This window comes from Lissotriton vulgaris, chromosome 5, assembly GCF_964263255.1.
Source record: "Lissotriton vulgaris chromosome 5, aLisVul1.2, whole genome shotgun sequence".
Classification (NCBI taxonomy): domain Eukaryota; kingdom Metazoa; phylum Chordata; class Amphibia; order Caudata; family Salamandridae; genus Lissotriton; species Lissotriton vulgaris.
In genome coordinates, this window is record NC_141693.1 from 340,670,815 (window position 1) to 340,689,744 (window position 18,930).

At 42.8% G+C, this 18,930-nt stretch overlaps 1 pseudogene; it reads left to right on the plus strand.

Annotated features, from left to right (window-relative positions):
- The first annotated feature begins 5,686 nt into the window (after window positions 1-5,686).
- On the plus strand, window positions 5,687-7,344 carry LOC147710845 (zinc finger protein 862-like; annotated as a pseudogene).
- The last annotated feature ends 11,586 nt before the right edge of the window (window positions 7,345-18,930 follow it).

The window sequence follows — 18,930 nt, forward strand, 5'->3', positions numbered from 1 at the left end:
AGGGAGTACAGCCCTCCAGTGGGCATGGTATTCGCAATTTGACATATTCATTAATTAATACGCAAACAAGGTATAGCCCTTCAGTGGGCATTTCTACATGTGCATGGTATTCATAATTCAGCATGTTGATTAATTAATGTACACAACAAAACAAAACAAAATATAGCCCTCCAGTGGGCATTTCTACATGTCATCATATATTGCTTCCAATTGTGTACTTTCCTGAGTGAGCTTGAAACAAAGGTGAAAACTGGTGGGGGAGTGGAAAAATAAAACTGGGACAAATTTCATTAAAATGTAGTACACGACAGACGGGAATTTGCGGAAGTCAATTTTAGTCCATTCATAAGTGTATGTAAAGCTCCTCCGATTGATTTAGCCCTAATGGGGTCATTGTTCTGAAGCCAAGGATATGTTTTGATTCCTTGCGTCGTAGCTGTTTTTCATTGTGTCCCCCTCTGGGTGATGGGTTCAGTGTCTCAATGCCCCAGAAACGCAATTGCTTCCAGTCTCCATTATGATCTGACTCCATGTGTTTAGCAACTGCGTTGCTTCTGTCTTTATGCACTGTTGCACGGACATGTTCAAGGATACGTTTTTTTAATTCGCAAATTGTGCTTCCAATATACCTTAGTTTACACGGGCATTCAATCATATATACTGTGTATCTGCTGTTACAAGTAATGCATTCGTTGATTTTCCAGATTTTTTTGTCAGGCATAGTTATTTCCTGGGTTGGTTTTGCAATTTCACAGGCTTTGCAGTGGTAGCACTTCACGAATCCCTTTGTTTGTAGCCAATTTTTCTTTTTCACTTCACTTCCTGAAAAAGAAAAGTGATGTCATTTGAGATGTCATCAGTGATGTCATTTGAGATGTCATCAGTGATGTCACTGACCATGTCATGAATGATGTAATATGTGACATCATCAGCAGTGGATTGCGGGTGCGCGATATATATTGTTATTGCAACTAACTATATATGCGAATTTCTATGGTTTTGTGCGAGTAAATTAAGGTTTTGTAAATGCTAATCCCTAACTATATATGGTCTATAACCAATGGTTTTTTCAGTGAATTTTCAAGGTTTTGTAAATGCAAATTCCTAACTATATATGGTCTATAACCTATGGTTTTTTTCAGTGAATTTCATTGGTTTTTTAAAAGCTAATATCTATAGCTGTAAAATATATTCTTTATTACATGACGTATCACGTAGCCACGTGAGACGCCTCATGACACGTTGCATAAACGTGACGTATCGTCTCTGCAGCGCAAACAAAACCCGTAACGTAAGCGCGCCAGAGCACTCTTACAGATATATATATTTTTTTTAACCTTAATTAGACAAAATCCACACGTGCACATATCTTGAGGCCTTGCAAAGGCACATCAAACAAACAGTCCCTACAATTTTGCCAAGTTTGGTGGAAATCTATTCCTTTAAATTTTATTTTACTGTTTCTCTTGGTTTTCCCCTTGTTACGCTTACCGGAACGCTACCCGGTACGCAAACCGGATGCTCAAAAAACACAAGATGTCGGACTCCCGTTACGCTGCCGGTAAGCTGCCCGGTTGGCGTACCGGGAAACGCCTCTACCGTGAAAAAGCGCACATTTTTTTTTCTTTTGCCCCGTGGGGCACTTTAATATCCCCCTCATCAGTCCTAGGGGGTCAGGAGGGGTCTACCTTGCCCCCTTTCCTTCATTTTCCCCTTCGTTTTTCACCACCTCTTGTCTCTCGATCCTACCGAGAGACAAGATGGCGGCCGCTCCAGACTGTTTACACTGTTGACAGCCAAACAGCTTCTCCTCAGACTCCCGTTACGCTGCCGGTTAGCTGCCCGGTTAGCTGCCCGGTTCACGTACCGATTTGCGCCTCTATGACAAAAAATCGATTTTTTTTGGCCCCGCGGGGCACTTTAATATCCCCCTCATCAATCCTAGGGGGTCAGAAGGGGTCTACCTTGCCCCCTTTCCTTCATTTCACCCTTTGTTTTGGCCTCCTCTTGTCTCTCAATCCTACCGAGAGACAAGATGGCGGCCGCTCCGGACTGTTTAGAATGTTGACAGACACCGGACAGCCAATCAGCTTCGCTTCGCAAAGCTCCGTTACGCGAAAAGTACGCGAACTGGTGCGCTATCCGGGACGCTGTCACGGATATATCTGTTTTTTTAAACGTTAATTTCTCAAAATCCACTGGAGCACATATATTGAGACCCAGCAAAGGCACATCGGGCTAACAGTCCCTACAATTTTGCCAAGTTTCGTGCAAATCCATTCAGCCGTTCGAGCTAAAAGTGAGGCCAAACGCCCTATGGAAAAATGAATGGGAAAAACGCGTTTTGGGGCCCCCCTTTTTTCTTGGCCCCCCCCTTAGGGAACCCCCCCAAATTTTCAGGGGCTGCTCAGAAACAAAATGTGCCATTTTCCTGAAAATTTCAGCCGATTCCATCCACAAACGCCAAAGTTATTAGACATAGAATTTTCAAAAGTTCCATAGAGAAAAAATCCTAACTATATATACCTACTGGCTATCGCCAGTAGGTAATATATATATATATATACAGGGCTCGACAAATATACTCGCCCGCTCGCAAATGCGAGTGAATTCTGTTCAGGTCGAGTCAGTTTCAAGGCCTACTTGACCGGCCTGGCGAGTGCTATCTGGTAGGTGCAGTTACAGTTGAAGGCTCTAGGTGGCAGCGCATTGCTGTGCGGTGCGCGATGAAAGGCTTTAGGGGGCAGCATGTTCATGCACGCACGCACGATAGGCGGAGTGCAGGTGGTGCGGTGCGCAGTTAAAGTCTTTAGGGGGCATCATGCACACACTGCCTATTGTTTGGAGGCCAGGGCCGTCAATCTTGTAGCGCGCGAAAGCGCTACCAATGACAGCCCTGGCCTGCCCCCGCGCTGTGCTGCTTAAAGTGCAGCAGTGACGTAGCACGCCACCACACGCGCTCTCCTCGGTGGAGTCGGCACTCAGTGGCAAAGTGCGGGACGATTTGGCAGAGGTGAGTCACTTTTAAATTTCTTTTCATTTACACGAGGCTCCGTCATGTTGTCTCACCTTCACAGGTCAGCCTCCGAGTCTACGTTTTCCTTTTTCAACAGCATTAGCTTTCCTTTTTCAACAGCGTTAGCCGTGTACCGTTCAGGGCTGGACTGGCAATTCCGGGGCACCGGGCAATCCCCCGGTAGGCTGGATGGGGTGGGGGCCGGTTTTATGAGAGGGGGCCGGTTTTGTTGCAGGGACCGATGTGGGCCTTGACCTGACTGACCGGGACGGGTCAGAGAGTCAGTTTAGTAGTCTGACTGTTGACAGACAGACTATTTGTACTCCGTGTCTCTCCTCGTGAAATGATTTCATTTAGGCTATTATCATACGATTTTTAAAAATCTACCTGGCAGTGCACTATGATGACGCGCGCAGCGAGCAGTGAATGTCTCCGCCGCGGTCTTATGTTCACCCTTAGGGTTGGGTCTGGAGTGGACCTGGTGAATGTGATCATGCGCATTGGGGCGCGCTGAGTCACGCAATAAAACTTGTGCATGACTGGTAGTGAAGCGAGGTCGAGGAGGCAGGCATCAGAGAGCCAGAGAGACGAGTGAGAAAGAGAGGCACCCCGTAATTTTATTATTTATAGCATGCTACCCGCAGGTGAGTGTCCGTCCAGTTGTATGCATGTAATCCCCTGATCATGGCACTGTCTGGGGGCGTCGCGACCCGGCCAGTATCAAAAGCAAAAGGGTAGGCCCCGGCTTATTTCTGCAGGCATTGCAGTGGATTTGTGAGCAAGCTGGAGGTGGCGCGAGGTGATGATGGCTGGCCTGGCTCTAGGCAGGCTAAGAGGTCGGAGCGGAAGGGTAAATCATTTGTAGCCTGAGGCCTACCATTTATTTGGGAGCAGCAGCTCGCACGCACTTTTCGCCGATCTTGACTTTGGTGCATCAGCATCATCACAGTCGTGTAACCTGCACATGTATTATCCCTCAGAGTCCGAGTGCACCCGCACAATTGAGTGACATTGACAACAACAGCACTAAACTCCGCCACTGTGTCAGGCCTGCACTCTCAAAGAACACTTGTAAAGCAGCAGCGCACCCGGGACTTTCATTGCTAATGCTGGCGCTGCTAGTGCTGGAGTGCAGTGGGTGTGAATGACGTGCTACTGGCAGCAGAAGCAGACTGATGTACATGCAGTGTGATGTGGTGGATGATCTGGGAATCACAGATCCACCACGTCACACTGCATGCACATCAGTCTGCTTCTGTGAACTACTGTTCCCTCAATGCTAGTCATGAAAAGGGCATTTACCTGTGGCTAGGATTTCCAGTGTGGTTATTTTTCATAGACTTGCATGCAGCCCTCTCTATTATTTAAGTTTCACACTCCTTCCTTGAGCATTATTTTGTGACCGGCCACGGGCCAGTTCTAGAATGTCTGTTTGGCATTGTGTTGAGAGTTGCATTCGCTTTTGGTGTGGGACCTTTGTGTACCTGCATTTTCAGCTGGTAATATTGCTTGGTGTGCCAAGCCCTAGCGGTGTGTTTTTGTGTGTGTGCGTATGTATTCGCGCACTTGTGCACACATTCTTCCTGCTGCTGATGCAGGGGTAGTCTTTGCCTTTCTCCCTCCAAGGTTGATAACAGTCATGGGTACCAGTGATTTGTGTGATGATCCAAGAAGTGATTTGTGTTTTGTGCGATGCAACTACTTACAGTAATTTATTACGCTGCACTGAATTTTTTCCTTTGGTCTTAATAAGATTCAATATTTTTATTATGCATTGTGAGTTGAAAATGAATGTCCATGTTGTAATGAATCTGTAAAGCGTTATGTGCAAATTTGTTTACAGGTCAGACTGTCTGTGCTGTGCCCATATAAACTCACTGTTTAAAAAAGTTTTGCTTAATGCCTTTTCCCAGATGAAGCGCAATGTGGAGAATTTGATTTGGCTGTAGATTCATGCACTTTTATAAACGTCCCGAACTCTGTCAGTTATTATCTGAAGGTAATGGAAATTAAATGTCTTCCCAGAGTTTATACTGCTGCAAGTTGCATTAGAACAGGTTTACAATGTTGTGTAGTTTATTTGTATGTTTCCTCACCTTCATTGCTTGATTTTGCTTGCAAGACAGTGTGACCATCACCTAAGGTGCGGCTTGTGCAGATTGTGTGACCACTTGACTAATTACCACCCAGTTTCCCCCCAAAAAGTAGTTTAGGCCCAGAGTTAGGCTTTGGGAGGGGGAAGCGTCAGGCAGACCTTTTACTGACCAGGTATAAGCCTCCCCCATATTAGAACCACCCGCAATACTCAAGATCAGACTAGTCTCAATAGTGAGTTATTTTAGAAGCTGCACTGGTGTTGCACATCGTTCAGTACCATTAGAGCGCATTTCCAAATTGGGGTGCTTTTGTGCGAACCTGAGAGTGCCACACTGAGTTACAGATCTGATGCATACAAATTTATATTGGAACCATCATATGTTATTAATTATTGAAAGCAAATGTTATAAGCCAGTATTGTAGTTTTGTACAAACTTCATGGTAAATTTTTAAATTAGTTACAGTGAGTTTGTTGTTTTTGATTCTAGCTCAAAGCGGACAGAAGCAGTCAGTGAGTCAGTGCTGGCTAACTAGTGAGGACAAGGCAGACAACAGGCAGAGAGTGCAGCTGCAATGGCAGACATCAGGTTGTGGTTGGCCGGAAAAACTGGAGCTAAAACTCCAATGAATAATGCAGGAGAGAGTTCAGCAGTTGGAAAAAGGAGATTAGAAGAAATCCACCAAAAGCAAAGGGAGTATGATAAAAAAAAAGACAGAGAGTTGTACAACAGAAATGGCTTGAAGATTTCAAGTGGGCAGTGATTGAAGAACAGGAAAGTAATGGAGCTGCTGCTGACCTAGTTGAGCCCAGTTTTAAAAAATCTCAAGTTTTGTATTGTGGAGTTTGTAGGAAATTTCCTCATCTTGCAGATACTAAGTCTTCCCTATATGTTGGTGTGACAGAAAAATTCAAAAGGGAGACGTTGGAATGGCACCACAAGAGCAAATTGCATGAAAAATGCATATTACATGAAGCTGCAATTCAAAAGCCACAGGAGACCTGCATAGCCAAATCGATCACAAAAATGCATGAAAAAAATATCCGGCACTTAAACATTTTATTTAATACAGCCTATTATATCGCAAAACAAGGTGAGGCTTTTATTAAGTTTCCAAAACTCTGCTCACTGCAGAAAAAGAACAATCCTGAGTGGAATTTCGAAAATTATATGACTGATCATGCATGCCGTAACTTTGTAATAGCAATTTCCGAGACCCTAAAAATGTCAATTCGATCCCAAATAGAAAATGCTAGGTTCATCAGTGTTCTGTCAGATGGGTCAACTGACAAAGGAATTCAGGAACAGGAACTTATTTATGTACGATTTGTTTGTGAAGGCACCCTTGTTACCCATCTGTGTGACATTGTCAGCATGAAAAACTCCACTGCGTCCGGAGTGAAAAATGCTATTATGGTTGGCCTGGAAAGCATGGGCATATCTCTGGATATTCTGAGCCAGAAATGCATTGGTCTGAATACAGATGGAGCTGCTGTGAACCTCGGTACTAAATCTGGTGCTGTGAAGCAGCTACTGGACGAAGTCTCCAAGCATCAAGGATGGGACAATTGCAATCACATTGCAGTTGTGCACTGTGTAGCTCACAACCTAGAGCTTGCTGTGTGTGATGTTAAAAAAAAGAGTTCATACATATCCAAATTTGAAGAGGTGCTCAAAGGATGTTTCAAACTATATTATTATTCACCTAAGCGGAGAAGGGAACTTAAAAAGATAGCTGATAATCTGGAAGAGCAGTTACAACATTTTGGTGGCTTGCAGCAAATCAGATGGGTAGCAAGTCAGCACAGGGCAGTAACAGCGCTTAAGACAAACTGGGAAGCTACAGTACTTCATCTTGAGCACCTTGCTACTGGTACTGATGAATATTCAAACAAAGCCAAAGGATTGCTTCATGACATGAAGTCGGAGAAGTTTCTTTATTTCTTGCACTTCATGATAGACTTCACAGAGCTGCTTCAGCAAGTGTCTAAGGCATTTCAACAAGAAGATACTCTTATTTCTGAAGTTGCAAGAAGAATCGAGGTGCTTCAACAGAAGCTAATACTGCTGAAAACAAAGCCAGGAAAAGCACTAACACAATTTCAATTGCTTTTTAAAGATGGAAATTTCGCAGGGGTCCCGTTACTAACACAGGCAAAGCCTGCTAGAAAAGGCAGCTCTAATGAAACTAGTGTCAAGGAAGACACTATTGAGTTAATAGAGAATGCTTAATCATTTATGAGTGACCGCTTTCTGAAGCACATCTCAGGCAAGCCGCATTCTTTGTTTAACATTTTTGATTTTACTTTGTGGCCAGACTCTGTTGAAAAGATTAGAGTTTTTGGGGATCAAGAATTTGAGGACCTTGTACAGTACTACAAAAAGGTACTTACTGATGAAGAAATTGAGTCTGCCCCTGGAGAGTGGCTAGATTTTAAACTGTACGTCTTTCATCGGAGGTTGTTGCAGCCTGTATCCCTCTTCACTCAGCTATTGAAAAAACGCCCAGAAGAAGTTAAACATGTCCTTCCAATTTTAGAAATCATGCTTTCCATCAGTCCAACAACAGCAATATGTGAACGGGGGTTTAGCAGCATGAACCGAATAAAAAATGAGCTCCGTACGTCCCTTAAAAGTGACACCATGTCTGCTTTAATGCAAATCCAAGTAGATGGGCCAGAGTTAGACACTTTTGATCCAAACCCAGCCGTTTTGTATTGGCTTTCAGCAAATCCAGGAACAAGACATATTATGGGCCACAAACATCCTTGTCAAAACAACACTAGTGTTGTTACTGACTCAGAAGATAGCGACTCAGTTTAATGCTACTCTGTTCAAATCAGCACTATTTTCCTTAACAACTTGTGCATTTTTGTGTTTTACCATTCACTGTGGTGTCTGAATACTTCTGACAATTTGCAATGGTGGCAGCTGTTTGTCTCCTTTCGAGACACTGACTCTCATTCACAGACCTGTGTTGAATCCATCATCGTTCTTTAGTTCACTGTTCGCCACCCCAGTTCAGGACTGGCTATGCAAATCAGTCTTGACCAATTTATTAAATAAAACTTCTGACAATTTGCCATGGAGCTGTTTGTCTCCTTTCGAGACACTGACTCCCAGTCACAGACCTGGGTTGAATCCATCATCGTTCTTTAGCTCACTGTTCCCCACCCCAGTTCAGGACTGGCTATGGAAATTAGTCTTGATGACCCATGTGCCTCATTGGAACAGTCCAGCCCGAACTGCCAAGCCATGGACTCCTGACCCGGCCCGTGGCACTTTTTTTCATACAAATTAAACACTGCCACAGCTACAGCAATGTAAATGAAACTTTGAGGACTTGGCAGCATAAACGGATTACAAAATGAGCTACATTCATCTGCTGACGGAGCGCTAATGCTGTATTTTGAAAGAACAAGCACTGACTCTGGCCATAAAGTTATTTCAAAGGGAAGGACAGAAGGCAGCGATCTGAAGAACGCAAACCTTAGCCTCAGTCTGAGCATCAGCTTCCTCACTACAAGTAAGTGCCAGCCTGATATGTATACATGTTAAAGTTAAGGTATTTTTTTTGCCATGTATGTTCGCAGAAACCTTCCCCACAGCACTTTGATACACACATAGGGAGGTAAATGGATGAAATTTGCCGTTTATTTGGGTGGCCAACGTTTTCCTGGGTTGTTGGCGCTGCATATGTTTTGAAAAAAGTCCATTATGCGATCAATTGTGGGTCGAGTGCATTGCTGTTAGGTCGAGTAGAAAAGTCTACTCACTCGACCTGCAGGTCAAGTGAGATTTTTTAGATTTGTCGAGCCCTGATATATATCTTACGTTTACTTACAAATGCCATATAATTGATGTATTATGGCAACCACTATAAGATGGCCGCCTTTACTATATTTTGGTCTCTCTTTTGTGTTGATTGAACACGAGATTGACGTCAATGCCAAACTTTATTTATAATGCAAATGAAACTGATGCGAGTGACAGCAGACGAAGGCGCGATGCCGAAACGCGTTCTGTTGGATTGATGAATAAATCATTTGAACCCTGACAAACGAGTTGTGGAGTGCCGTCAATTCTTTTGCTTTGAAAAGGAATTTTGGAGCGTTTATATATATATATATATATATATATATATATATATATTGTAATTACCACTCCGGTGCTTCAGCCCACCAAAAGGAGAAAAACGGACTCTTCAATGCCCTCAAACACTGCTGGCATACAGTGACTTTATTTATGTAGTCCATAAAAACGCAATGCATGCGGACAAGATGACGGGTTTCGGCCAACGTGTGGCCTTGCTCACACACATATGTGTGTGTGTGTGTGTGTGTGTGTGTGTGTGTGTGTGTGTGTGCGTGCGTGTGTGTGTGTGTGTGTTATTGCTCCGGGATCCCCGCAGGTGGGCGGGACTATTTAGTGCTTATGACTTTGATGAGTATACCCCTGGAAGAGAACTAGGATTACAGGTAAGTAACTTATCCTTCGTGACCTTTCTCCAACTGGGATGGGAAGAGATCTGCTGCCTGGTGGTGGTGTGCTGGGCTTCTGTGATGGTGAAGTGTACAATGGTGTGGTCAGTCCAGGTGAGTTCTGTGGTGTGGCTGAATTTGATTCTGTCGCTGGAGGTAAAGATGGGGTCGAGTGTGTGTCTAGCTTTGTTTGTAGGTTTGGTGACCAGTTGGATGAGGCCAATGTTGTTCAGGTTCTCCAGGAGGATGATGGAGTTATCATTATATGGGATCATCTGTGTAGAAGTTGAGGTCGTTGAGTAGGAGGTAGTGTTGCGAGTCGATTGCTAGGGGGGCCATGAGGTTAGGGATGGCATTGCAGAATGTTGCTTTGGGTCCCAGTGGTCTGTAGTCGAGGGTGCCTCGTATTGTGGTCTTTTCATCAGTTTGTAGTAGGTTCCCTGAGAGGTGTGGTGTCGTCAGTGGTGATGGTGCATCTGATGGTTTCCTTGAAGATGATGGTGATGCCTCTGCCTTATTTGTTGATGAAGTCATGGTGTATTATTTTTGTAGCCTCTGAGAGTGGTGGCGGTGATGTCAGGGTTCGAGGATGGGTTAAGCCATTTTTGGTGATGAAGGCGACATCCGTGGAGGGGGTGGTGATAGTGTTCCATATTTTCATGGCATGTTTGAAGAGTGAGCGAGATACAGTGGAGCATTCGCAGGGTAGTCTTGTGGGTCGGAATGGTGCAGGATCTTTCGTAGGTTGTGTTGCAGGAGAAGTGGCAGTGTCGGCAAGCGTGTGGTCCTTTGGTGGATCTTGGGGAGGAGAAAATACAGTTGTTTTGACAATTGGGTACCTGGAGTTTCTTAGACATATATCTTCAGGTGGCGGCAGGGGTCCTGCCGCTGGATGGTGCACAACCTGCAGTGCATTGGTGGCACGCCCGATGTGTGGTTGTGCTTCAAAGTCCATTTGTTGTCCTGGTGGTGGTTCTGGTGAAGGCAGGAACGGGGAGCAGCGCCGGGGCAGGGACGGGGAGCAGCGCTGGGATGGGGACTGGGAGCAGCGCCGGGGCAGGGAATGGGAGCAGCCCCTGGGCATGGACTGGGAGCAACGCCGGGGCAGGGACTGAGAGCAGCGCCGGGGCACCGACTGAGAGCAGCGCCGGGACAAGGACTGGGAGCAGCGTTAGGGCAGGGACTGGGAGCAGCACCGGGGCAGAGACTAGGAGCAGGGATGGGGAGCAGCGCATGGACAGGGATTGGGAGCAGCGCAGTGACAGGAGGCAGCGCAGGGACAGGAGGCAGTACACGGAGAGCAGGCAGTGCAGGGACAGTGGGAGGAGGGAGAGGGTCTTGAGGCGATGGTAGGAGAATAGGCACCTCCTACAATAGAGTTTTCTGCAGTGGCAGCTGATGATATTTGAAAGTGGTGGGGCGAAAATGTTCGAGATGACAGTCATGTGGCGAGCAAGCATAGTGAACGAGCCTGACCATGATATGGGGGGCCGGGGGGTCTCCCCCGAGAACTTTTTGAAAAAATAGTGCACAAACTGCATTTTCAAGCAAATTTGAGAAACCGAGAAGGTTGGTAAAGCAACTGTGAAAGTGTAGTTATGACATCAATAAAGAGATGTCATATGATAATGACATAGGTAGCTGCTTCTTCAGTATAACCACAGAACTTCATAACAGACTTTGAGATAATGCAGATGTGACATCAGACATGACCTCACTGATAATATATACCACATACCAACCCCACATGTGACATCAGACAGGACCTCACTGACAATATCATATACCACACACCAACCCCACTTGTACATCAGACATGACCTCACTGATAATATCATATCATATACCACATCAAAATCATTCATGGAACAACAAACGGCTGGCTATTTATAAATGTTTTTTCTGACATTGAAAATACTACATTTTTTCTATATGTTTCATCCATGATGGCATGTGTATATTAACAGTGCAGGCAGCCTAACCAATAATATGTCTTATGATATATATTACTAGTGAGTGCAGCTGTAACAACACTTGTTCTCTATTTCGTTTTCACAAGGGGTCCTGGTTGGTGAAGGTAGTACTCAATCCATACATTGGAAATTAAAGCAGTAATGACATCTTTGATGTCAGTGTTGATGTGATCTGCAATCTGTCCACTGCTGTCATAGATTATTTCAGATGTTTTGTGGACATGAACAGAGCATGGGTCGTGACTGGTGGCTATGCAGCTAACCAAAGCCAGCAAACATTAGTGGTTTATAAGATTTAACAGCATATCAATGTCCATTCCAATTACAACAAGATACCCTATGCACACAACAAACAAGTAGAAAAGGTGTGTCACAACTGGAATACGGCGACCCGCAGGAAAGAAGCCCGCACTGCCTGATACTACAAATCACTCGCAAATAAGGAGTTATTCGCTCCCCTTTTGTATTCTACACGTATCCTGCGGGCTTGCCGCTTTTGGAAGGCGCACACTGCGTCAGCACAACAATGAGCCACAACTGGCTCATCTCAGATGTAATCCTTCGAGTGACTGAAACTCTCTAGGACATCTAGGATCTTACATCAAAGATTTATTTTTTATCCGCCAACACCCTACTGGAACTCCACCTCTAGAGTCTCGAGCCCTGCCGGGTCGGGATTATCACCGGCGGAGCGACTACCCATTCGTGTCTTATTTCCCATACAGCCCTGAGGAGTCACGAAAATACTATTCCTGTGCTACGAAACAAGTGTCGGCTGGCTTGCTTGAGGAATTAAAAGAGACTGAACTGTTGACACGCCAAACAAGAAATCCTTGTATATTTTCTGCTAGCTTTGTCTTGTAACTGACATGTATCTACATTGACACACCTTTTCTACTTGTTTGTTGTGTGGATAGGGTATCTTGTTCAAATTTTACAGTGCGTTGGTTGTTTCCATCACACAATTGGGGGATTAGAGGGCTTATCCCCTCACCCAGTTGCACCACACTAAATTTTTCCATGCTACTAACGATTTGTGTCCACTATTAGCAGAGTGCCCGCTATTACCCTGAATAGAAAAACCCGTTCGCTAGCACATTGTCCATTTCAATTAGTATTTATAAAATTATGTATATATTTTTATAATATGGGTTAGTTAGATATCTCAGTAGATAAGTGCACCTTAAGTGCACCTTAAGGGGAAAACAAGATATATTTTTTTCGCAAAAAAGGAGTTTGTGGAGAGCATGTAATGTAGATTTTTTCATTAATTTGGTTGAGCTCTCCTGTGTATAGCAGAAATTATTATTAGTTCCCTGTCTAGGTGTATTCTAGGTGTATTCTATCATGGTAACGGAAAGAGATGTATCTGAAGAGGGACATGGCGGGACTCACTCACTGCTTGATCACTCACCATCACTGAGGACCTGGTCCTTAAGCCTCTTTTTGGTGGGGTCACAGAGGGGCGGGGGTGGGGGGGAAGCAGAAGAGGGAGGGTTAGGTGGGGGGAGGTGTTGGTGTGTGGGGCAAGGAAAAACAGTAAAAGAATATTGTGTGCAAATCAAAATCGAGATTGTGTCAATTTGTGTTATCTTTCTATTGTAGTAATGGGTGCGATTATTTCCAGATTTGAAGATGGGTAGATTTATAATATGTTCATGGAATATTTGTGGGCTTAGTGACAAAAGGAAAAGGGGTATAATGGCTCATATATTGAGAACTCTGAAAATTGATATTTTGTGTATTCAAGAAACCCACATCCCCTGGAAAAATAGAAATTGGTTTAAAGATTTGGGGTTCGAACTAGTAGGCTGCACTCGGCAGGGGACTACTACAAGAAGAGTTGCTATTTTAAAAAGGTATGGTGTAGGGTCAAGTAAACAGGTTAAAGAGGATTCGCTAGGGCGATGGGTAATTATTGAAATACGGTTAGAGGCTACACTCCAGACTTTATGCTCCATTTATGCCCCCAATTCCGATGATCCGGATATGTTGAATCAATTGAGTATTGAACTAGCACTGTGGCCGTCACCTTTACTGTTATGTGGGGATTTTAACCTACATCTGGACGGGAAAGACGACATTTCAAGCAATTACATGTATGGGGGTAGGAAGAAAAATTTGTTTAAGGCCACCATAGGGATCATCGATGAATTCGGGTTGATAGGTGTAGGATTTTTAATGGGAGGAGGTGCTCCTGGGAGTACTTTCTATTCTGCCCCGCACCAGAAACACTTTCATCTGAGTTATTTTTTTGTTACGGCTGGATTTATCAACACTGCCAAAAAACTCAGATTTGAAATCATCCCTAAAATAATCTCTGACCACAACCCCATTATACTTGATTTAGATATTAATCTTAAACAACCCCCAACGCCCTGGCCTTTTGAACAGAAGTTACTTTTTGACCCTCTTTATATTCAGTATATGGGGAAGTGGATACCCGAGTTTTTTTTTATTTAATCAAGGCTCAGCGTCAATTGAGATTGTGTGGGATGCTTTTAAATCAGGGGTTCGGGGAGAAACGTTAAGCTATTCAATAAACAAACAGCGCAAAATTAGGAAGGTAGCTGAGATGGAAATGGCCAAATTCAAAGATATTGAAATTCAGCTGATGGTGGCTTGCAATAGAGGGGCTGGTATTGAGTTAATTTTAAAAAATGTAGTCATACTGAAAGCCAGGATCTACCAGACTTTTCCTCGAAACTGGCTCAACAAATTGCCACTTTTAGATCAGAGATGTATGAGGTGGGGAAAACTCGGGTAAGCTTTTAGCAAGAAGATTAAGGCAGAAGGTGGTATCCGCAAATATCGATAAAATCATGGATAACTCAGGGCAGCTACAGGACAATCCATCGGATATATTGGGGGTTTTACGTGAATTTTATTCCGAGTTATATATGGAAGAGAATACCAGAGATATTAAGGAAGGGTACCAGATTTTATGGATTCCTTACCTAACATTACTCTATCAGCAGAAGAGTCTGAACAATTGGACACCCCTATTACTTGGGAAAAAATAGAATCAGCCTTAATCTCATTAGCTTCTGGTAAGGCTGTGGGCCCTGATGCTATACCTCTTGAGTTTTTCCGGACGTTTAGAAATCTTCTTAAAGAAGAAATGACTATACTTTTTATGGAGGCCCAAAGAGGTAATGCTCCACCTTCTTGGCAAAGTTCAGTAATTACTGTCTTCCTTAAAAAATATAAATCCCCTTTACTCCCTTCATCATTCCGCCCCATCTCTCATTGATCAATGCGGATAGCAGAGTCTACTCCAAGATCCTAGTCTCACGCATTTCTAGAATTATTACACCTCTTGTTTCAAAATTCCAACATGGGTTTTTTCCTGCACGTGACACAGCTGATCATATCCGTTGTGTGATTACATTCTTGGATTGGGCTCAGCCAACAGGCTCTTCTATCAGTCTCACCCTGTTGGATGCTGAGAAAGCATTTGACAGGGTTGCCCGGGCATATATGTGGGATATCTTAACTAAAAAGGGATTTGGTCCTGGCATCTTAACAGCTTTAAAAACTATGCACTGCTCCCTGTCTGCTTCTATTCGTCTTAATGGTCAAATATTTACTCCATTTTAATTAATCGTGGTATGCGACAAGGGTGCCCGTGCTCACCCTTACTTTTCTCTATATATATTGATCCTTTTGTAAACCGTTTAAATTCTGCTGAGAATATAAAACCAATTCATTTAGCTCATATAGACTATCGAGCACTAGCTTATGCAGACGATATTGTAGTAGTCACAACCGATGTCGAAACTGCTCTCCCAGCTATTAATGATTTAGCAGCACAGTTCGGGTCCTTTTCAGGATATAAATTGAATTTATCCAAAACGCAGATTTTGCATGTTGGGGGTTCCCCGCCCATTAATATATCAACAGTACCGGAAGTTACATATTTGGGAATTAAGATCGCCCTCCCAGTTGCTAATATTCCAGAGCTAAATATAAATCCTGTAGTGGCAAATGTCAATGTGACACTAGAAAGATTAGACCATCTTCATTTGTCGTTATATGGCAGAGCTAACGTATTGAAGATGCTGATCTTACCTAAATTTTTATATATGTTTCGTACAATACCAGTCGAATTCCCTTTTGCTTGTTTTAAAAAATTAGAGAGGGTTACTTCCAGATTTTTGTGGGGCTACAAACGGCAACGTACAGCCTATAAAAAGATGATTCTTCCTAAAGAGTATGGTGGGTGGAACATTCCGTATTTCCTATTTTATTATATTGCCGCATCTTTACAACCCATTAGCCCACTCATAATTGGCGACAAAGCCCGAATTCCTTTGTGTAATACCCCCTCAATCTATGAGTTAGCTCTGGGAGAAGAGATGAAAGGATGTCTTGTAAGGATAATCGAACCTAGTTATTTTAAAAAGACTAAATTTAAGATTTTAAAAGCTGCTTTTGCAGTGTGGAAAGTAGGCGACACTTGGGTATACCAAAATTAAATGTATATACGCCTTTTGCTGCATCTGATTTATTACCCTATATTTTTCGGGATCAAGTTGCTATTAGGTGGGGGGGGCAAAGGAATTTATTGTCTAGGTGATTTGTTTAAGGATGGTCAATTAGTTTCATTCAATGATTTACAAGCTAACTTTGTTTTATCAAAAAATGACTTTTTTAAATACTTACAAATGCACATTTTTTTGCAGAATGCTCGGCCAGTAATAGAACATCAAATGAATAAAATACCCCTAATTGAATTTATGGCAAAAAGACACCTATTGGGCAATTTTACTCTAGTCTGATTCATGAATTTCCAGATGACTTGGAAAATTGTCAATTAAAGTGGGTAAACATGTTCGGGATACCTGAAATCAATATCCTTGAATCTATTATCTTAGCCAACCGAGTGTTAATAACGGGGATGATGAAGTCACAACATTTTATGTCTATACATGATCTATACTTTACCCCTAGGAAGGTATCTAAATGGAGTATGAGAATAGGGTCGAAATGCAATAGGTGTGGTCAATTTGCCGCTGATGCGGATTAATATGTTTTTTCAGTGCCCTATACTTTCTGAGTTCTTTTTGCATATTGAAAATTTTTTGGCTGTCATTCTAGGACGCACAATTACCTTAACTGCTGAGATGGTATTGGTGGGTTGTAGCTCGGGAATGGCTGATCAACCAAGATCAAAAGTTATGACTTGTTTTCTTTTTATTTGTATGGCTGTGGCTCGAGCTTCTATTACAAAAGACTGGATTAATCCCGAGCCCCCTTCTTTTTTCAGTTGCCGTGAAAGACTATTGACAATATACAATTTTGAAATGGCTATTTATAAAACTAAAGGGGCAAAGAGGAGGACTATTTGGAGTAAAGATATGGGCACCCATCACGGATTGGATTTAGGATAATGTAAAGTGTACAAGATGTATCCTCTTTTTTCTTTTTTTCCTTTACCACTGGACTCCTGTTGATGAATGTAATTAATTATGTTGCACTACTGTGAAATAATTGATTTGCATTTGCTGTTTTTTTCCTTTCATGAAATAAAAAAAGCCTTATAAATATATATTTTTTAAAAAGATAAGTGCACCTTACTATTGACAGTATCTTTTGTTTAGAGTATGGAAAGAGTTCCGAGCATCTGCACTTTGAGGAAGAACTCAAGTTAGTTTTTATCTTTGTTTGCCCAAAGAATGTTAGGTGTACCTTGTAGGATTTGCAAGTGCGGAAAACTATGCAGCTGCTTGCGAAGTTTAAAAGAGGCCCTGCTTTGTAGAATGGTTCAGGTATGGCAGAACCAACAGTCCAATTTGGTTTGTATCGAAAAAAGTAATACTAAATAAATCATGAAGCCCTCACAACCACATTTTCAAATAGTATTCAATAGTCAAAACGCTGACGAGAAGCACACTTCATTACAATGCTAAGACGAGACCCGTGCAGTGCAATATAAACGAATGTACATTGGCTCCAACCAATTTGCATTCAAACAAACGTACACTTCTAACAATGCACATTTGTTAATGATAATATAGATATGGCCAGCCAAACACAGTTGTGTAAATAATAAGGGGCATCTGTAGGAAGGAGTTTGCGAATCGCAAACAGCGTTTTGGTATGTAGGTGCCACATACCAAAAAGAGGAATCGCAAAAATTGCAATTCCTTATTTTGCTCAAGCATTTAAGGAATCGCAATTTTGCGATTCCTTTATTGCTATGTAGGAGTGTCTTTTAAATTGCGATTTTGGCTTAAAGAATCGCACAATACCACCTACTCCAAGTAGATGGTATTTTGCGATTTCCTGTCAAAATGCATTTTTTTCTTTAATTCAAAGTGCCATGTGGCGCACAGACATGCCCTTAGGGTATGTATGTGTGCCACATGTACTTACAGGTACATTCCAGGGGTGCAACAGGTGTCCTTTGGACACTCTGGCACCCTTTGAATTGCGATTCTCTCATAGAAAATCGCAATTTGAGAATGTATCCCCATTCATTCCTTAATTGTGATTCGCAATTTGCTAATCTCAATTAACAAATTTTAGGGATTCGCAAAAAAATTGCGATTTATTACCTACATTCCATTTTGCAATTCTCAAATAGCGATTCCTTAAAAATTGCTATTTGAGAACCTAATCTTACTTAGTCACGGTCATTCACATTCAGTGCTGTCCTAAATAAATAGGAATGTTGTACGTGAAGACATTTTTTTTAAAGGAAGTTTATATTACATTGGCTGCACATACAACAATTAGAAAAAGAGTGTCTAAAATAATAAAGGCTTTTTCTTTGGATTAACTTCACTCTCTGAACATGCCCTCCGGAGGAGACAGTGAGTGGAAGGTGCTGGATTAAGGAGGTGGGGAGCAGAACATGAGCCTCTTCACTGCCACTTGTATTGGGGGAGGGGAGGTTTCCCTGCATGATTTTTGTCCACGCCTGGCCATGTCCAGGGTTCAGTTGCACAGTGACACACGCCTCTGTCCAGCACCTTCCCTAAGGAAAACACTTGGCAGAGTTAGAATAACTATTTTAGCCCCACCACTGTCCAGCACCTTCCCTTAGGCAAACAGCTGGTGGTGGAGTTACAATAATAATTTTGCCCCCACCTCTGTCCAGCACCTTTCCTGAGGCAAACACCCTGCGGAGTTAGAATAATAATTTTGCACCCCACCACTGACCAGCACCTTCCTTGAGGCCAACACCCTCAGGAGTTAGCATAATAATTTTGCCTCCCATAACTGACCAGTGGGCAAAATAAATTATATAGTATACTTACAGATGATTGTCCAAAGGATTGTTTCCCACAATGTATCATTGTGGTTTGTGTATGATCAATATCTGTAGAAATTAAAAAAGTTCCATTGTTGTTTCCGAT